We start from the raw sequence: 6,000 nt of genomic DNA on the forward strand, positions 1-6,000 counted from the left end.
TTACAAATTGTTTTTAAAAACTATAATAATTTAATATTAAAATTAAATTTCTTTTGAATTTAATAAATCAAAACTAATAAACATTTAAAGATTATGCAAAAAAAATTGTTATTTCGAGAATCCTATGATCACCAAGGATGCCATCAACAAAAAAAATTGTTCTTCTAGACTTATTACTTTTACATGTTTTTTATTTTGGATATATTTCCAATAAAATATATTGAGAATATGATAACATAAAAAAGTAAAAAACACGACCTAAAAAAAATAACTTATAAAATATCAAATTAAAAAAAATCATACAAAAATATATCTCAAAAAACATAACTTAAGAAAAAAATTTAAAAATAAGCAAAAAAAAATAGAAACATAGAAAATAAGGAGTTGTCTTTTGTGTGACAATTTGGACTTTTGGATGCCAAAATCCCCTAGAAAAATTTGAATTGAAATGTTGATTTGTGTTATTTAAACTGATTATTTTACTGTATATGGATCCAACACCCTGAAAAACCCACTCTTCGATTATGCAAGGGTTATCCATCAAGCTTGTGATATTAAAAAAATTCTGCAAGATTTTAGGAAAATTAGACCGGAAAAGCTTCCAAAAAGTCTCATTAAAGGCAACTCGATAAATAAATAATATTGATGAAAACAATTTAAAAAAAACATTAAAATTAAAATTAAAATAACATAATATAAAATAAAAATAATTAAAAAAATTAAAAAAAAACTTCTAAAATGATTAACTTGTAAAAAAAACATTAAAAAAATAAATTGAAAACAAAAACCATAAAATAAAAATGAAGAAATTAAAAAATATTTAAAAAAATAATAATTTAAAACATTGAAAATTAAAAAATAAAAAATGAAAAACAGTAAAACATTTTTTTAAATAACAAAAGGAAAAAAAAACATATAAAAAAACAAATTAATATCTATTAAAAAAATATTAAAAGTAAAAAAACAAATTCATTAAAAAAAATAATATTTATTGAAAAAGCAAAAACAAAAAAGTTAAATATCGAAACAAAATAAAATAAATAAAATAAATAATATACAAATAAAAAATAAAATGAAATAAATTAAATTAAAAAAACAATAATATAAAAAAATTGAAGTAGGTTTGCCTATCCCGACTACCACCTAGACTGGGAGGCCGATTCCAGGGATTGACTTCCCCACCTAGGTAGCCACGAGGTGGGCCGATTTTTCTTATTTTAATATTTTTTTTAATCGTATATATAAAAAATGGTTTAGTATTTAGGTTTTTTTTTTTTTTTTTTTCTAAATTTAGATTCATATTATTTTGTTTCTTAATTTTAATCTCGTAAAAAAAAGATTTTGATGTTTTGGTTTTTTGGGTTAATGTATTTTTTGAATTATATATATATATATATATTTCGCAAGTCAATTTTGTTTATTTTTACAATTTTATGGGTTTATTTTTTCTTTGTTTTTTATTTTTTATTTTTTTATATTTGATTTTTTTGTCATGTTTTTATATTATTTTTATGTTTTATTACCGATATGAAAATCACCAACATTTGAAAAAAGTTCCACACTTAATACATTAGAAAACTTAAAGTGTAAAAATTAAGCCCTCTAAACAATAAGGGTTGATGCGGTATCAACACTTTTCAAAATCAAGATGAAAATCACTAACATTAAAAAAAAAATGTTCATACTTCATACATAAAAAAGATTTAAAGTGTCAAAAATAAGTCTTAAAAAAATGTGTTGATGTTGCATCTACATTTTTTCAAAATCAGCGTGAAAATCACTAACATTTAAAAAAAAATGTACATACTTGACACAGAAGAAAAATTAAAGTGCCAAAAATATGCTCCAAAAAAAAGATCATAAAATAAAAATGAAGAAAAAAAAAATTTAAAAATTATTTAATAAAAAATAATAATTAAAAACATTGAAACATTGGAAAAAAAAATAACATTAAAACATTTTTTTAAAATAACAAAAAAATAAAAAACATGTATTGCCATTTTTCAAAATCGGGTGATTTTTTGCTACCTAAAAAAAGACAGGTATTAGGTAATTTTCAGAAAATTTAAAATGAAAAAATATGTTCCAAAAAAAAAATGTATTATGAATCACCACTTTTCAAAATCGAGTGATTTTTTGCTACTTCAAAAAAAACGGGTACTAGGTAATTTTCTCGTTTGATTGGTAACTATGTTCCATTCGAAATATCGGTCTGATTGCCATGTATTATATATTTTCCTTGGCTCTAACTATCAGCAAGAGAGTGGAACGCATGGTTCCTTCCAAAAGCAAGGGGGTGTGGTTGGTGAGTGTTCGATCGTATGTGTGTCAAAGCTCTTTCACTGTGGAGGGGAGGAAAAGTGAGGCTGTAAGAGAGAGGAAGTAGTACCACCATAGTAGAGACACACACGAATAAGAAGGGTCCATACGACATCAATCAGAATAGTCCACAGAGATGCGACAATCATTGAAAGCAATATAACGAGGAAGGTATGTCTAATATCCAGTAGAATAGTCCACGAGGATGCGACGATGATAATAGCAATTACAACACATTCTCAATATGATAAGTACCAGAATAACCAAAATAGTTCAACTACTTTAGCACAAATGAAAGCAAACATGAATTACAAATATTCGTAGAATAGTCTTACAAATATCCATAATCCATGCATGAAGAATGTATTGGCCCATAGGGCTTCTCATATTACGTAAAAGTTCCAAGTCACATGTATATAATGAACACTACTAGTTCTAATAGTGGAGCATTGGAGCCACTCCTTGCTCCTCAAAAGAACTAACTTATCTCTTTGATGCCTTGCGGGAGGAGCCAAGGTGAAAAGTCCTTTGCTCAGACAGTGATGGTGTATATATAACCAAAGGGTGATGCTTCACCCTTCTCATGACTCTTTGACTACTCTTATGACTGTTTGACTTCCTATGACTTTTCAACTTACATGACTTCATATTCCATGTGTGTCCTTTGGACTTCCACTTTATAATACATTTCGAATAGGTAATTGCATAATCCACGATAATGATGTGGCATATGATGATTTGTAACAAGATGTGACATGACACTGACATGGACTGCATGATGATGTGACAGTGCCAAGTTGTCCTTTTTGTTTCTTTCTTTGTGTCTTTTTGAACAAATGGTACATGTTCCTCTTCCTCCTTATGACTTGAAGATGAAGAGTCTTCCATGTGATCTTGAACTCCATCTTCTATTAAAGTTCAATGTTCCTTTGTCTTCTCGGTTGTTGATCATCTTATCTCTTCAACTCCATATGTGTCTTCTAGCATGTCCTTCTCCATCTCCTTCTTTATCATCTTGCCATAACATGATAGAATTCCTATATCTGCAATTTACTTAAGATAAGACGACATCAATCTAATAAACCCCTAGTCTAAGATGGTGCACATTGATCCACTAACTGAGCCAGAGCTAGATGACAGGTTGGGAAAGAGGCTTAGTGACTGCTCAATTGTGCAACTCAGGCAGTCAGGGGTGAAGCTTGAGCCTTGAGACTATGTAGTGTGTAGCTCAGGCTGGGCTGAGGGAGGAAATTGCACAATTCTGGAAGCCAGTGAGATAGGCTGAGGGGATGGGCACCTGATGAACACACTACACATTTTTAGGAGGTGGAGGAGGTTGGGCGACTACGAAATTGCTTAGATCAGGAGTTCAAGGGATGAGCTTGAGGCTAGAGATTGCGAAGTGTGCAATTGAGGCCAGGCTGGGAGAAAGAATTGCACAATTTTGGAGGTCAAGGTTGGGGTATAAGCACAAAAACTACGTAGTGCAGTAGTCTTGGGAGGTAGGAACTACACATTGTGTAGTGCTAAGAGGTAAGGTCACATCTAGAGGACTGAATCTGTGGAGTGCATAGTTCAGGGACACCGGGTGAAGCTAGGTTTCTTGGTCAAGAAGCCTTTCTAGAAATGGTTAAGTGTGGGATCAACGAGACTGATGTGAATAGTGATAAGACTTTGAATGTGATCGCACGCATAGAAGACTTGACAACACAACAACATAGGTCATCCATAACACATGAACAATGCATTTCCCTTTGTGTGACAACTTTATGACAAGTTACGGCAAGTGCGACACTTAAGATACGCTTTACGACGACCGTGATGACACTTGTGCGACAGTGCTTAAAAATTTGGGAAAGAGTGTGATTGATGTTTACATGGCTAAACCAACTCATTCACATAGAGACAACCCCTTGAAACCACCAGAACAGACATTCATACATCATGTGATAGCTAACATGTGAAAATGTGACAATTGCTAAAGTGTGAACAATTTTTGCAATATGCGAATGACATTGAATGTAACACATGTCAGAGGAAAGATGACATGAAAACAAAACTAATTAGAGTGAAAGCAAGTGAAAGAAACAACCAAAAACATGAAAGCGAGGTTCGTGAAAACAAAGGTGTGCGAAAGCAACAATTTGCAAAATTCAACGGAATCAAAGTACAAATGCAACTATATTGTGATAAATTTTCGTTGTCAGTGCGCACTGACTGTCGACATGGATAAGACATTGCACATGCACAGTTTTGATGGAACATGCCATGCTTGTCCAATCTTGCGTAAAATAATGCGCTCATGAACTTGTTGTGGAGTGAGCATGTGTGAGAAAGCGACTTCCACGCTTTTGATACAAGAAGGGAGCTTAAAAGCATCAATTGACCAAGAAGTGATTATGGAACGATTGATCACAAGATCCACATTAAGCTCCAAAATTTGAGAGTATGCAAAATTTTGGAGGGTGTTTGTCACAACGACAACATATGGATAGATACACCATTGGTGCAAGGTACACATGCACATACCCACAATATGCAATAATCTGCATAACACAACTATCCCAGGTATTTGACTCTACAATGGAGTCAAATCTTCATACATAAAATGGTTAAGGCCCGCTTATACAGTTCCTTTGTATCGGAACCAATCACCCCGCTTTGAACCTTCCTCCGGGACTTATTAACCCATAAACCTAAGTTTATGTCTTTAGTCAACTCATCGGCCGCATATATATAACTTTCCCTCTTAACCTTTGGTTAATACGTATTTAGCGTATAACCTTCTCATCGACGCTTTAATTCCCTTTTTAACCATTTACCACAGAAAATACACATAAACTTACCTTCCTCCACTTTTATAAAGCCTTCACACATTTTTCGAGGCTAACCTCATTGCAAGCACAATCGAGTTCTTCACGGGCCCTCATCACCCCTTCCTTTCCGATATGCAATTATCGTAACATATTATATATGTTTTAGTCTTGGAAGGTCCGGCCCACACTTTACGCCAATACATAGGAAAACCACTGGGAATCACATATAATGGATCTCAAATGTTATAGATGCACCACTATAACCTTCTTCGGGTCTGTGTCTTTATCGCTTCACAGCGTTGCTCCGACCTCCACCTTCTCTAATCACTGATACCTTCGACTCCGCTTATCAGCTATCGCTCTTCTCCTCACTCCGATGTGATCATATCTTCGAACCCGATAGGGATTTAAATTCGTCGTTATGGAACTTCGGGTTCGGTTATATCGCTCTATCGGAGTTCGGCAGTTCCATTGTCCGGTTTCTCTTCCACCTGAACTTTTGCGATGCGATATTTTGGTGCCGATTCGATCTCAACCGCTGATCTTCCCAGATCTAACGGTTCCTGAGCATCGATCTTTATTCTTCCGCTCGTTTTGTTTTACTTAGAATTTTTCGCCATTTCCAATGTTTTCTATGGTTTCTAGGTTTTCTTCAGGTTTCAGCCTTACACTCTATTGCTGCTCAGTTCATTTCCACTTGAGCTTAACTTCACATGCTCCATTAACCAACGTCCTTCCAGAGCATTACTCGACCCTTTGAATGGATTTCAACAATCCATTACGATTTCTACGAATCGTTCTGCACCTCTGCGCAATCTCACTTCGCTATTTCTTCAGAGCTTCACTCTGTCCATCAATTGGATTC

The sequence above is a fragment of the Pinus tabuliformis genome, chromosome 5_1, assembly GCF_031772625.1.
Source record: "Pinus tabuliformis cultivar Carrire ecotype Pingquan chromosome 5_1, CPIR1, whole genome shotgun sequence".
In the NCBI taxonomy this organism is placed as follows: Eukaryota; Viridiplantae; Streptophyta; class Pinopsida; order Pinales; family Pinaceae; genus Pinus; species Pinus tabuliformis.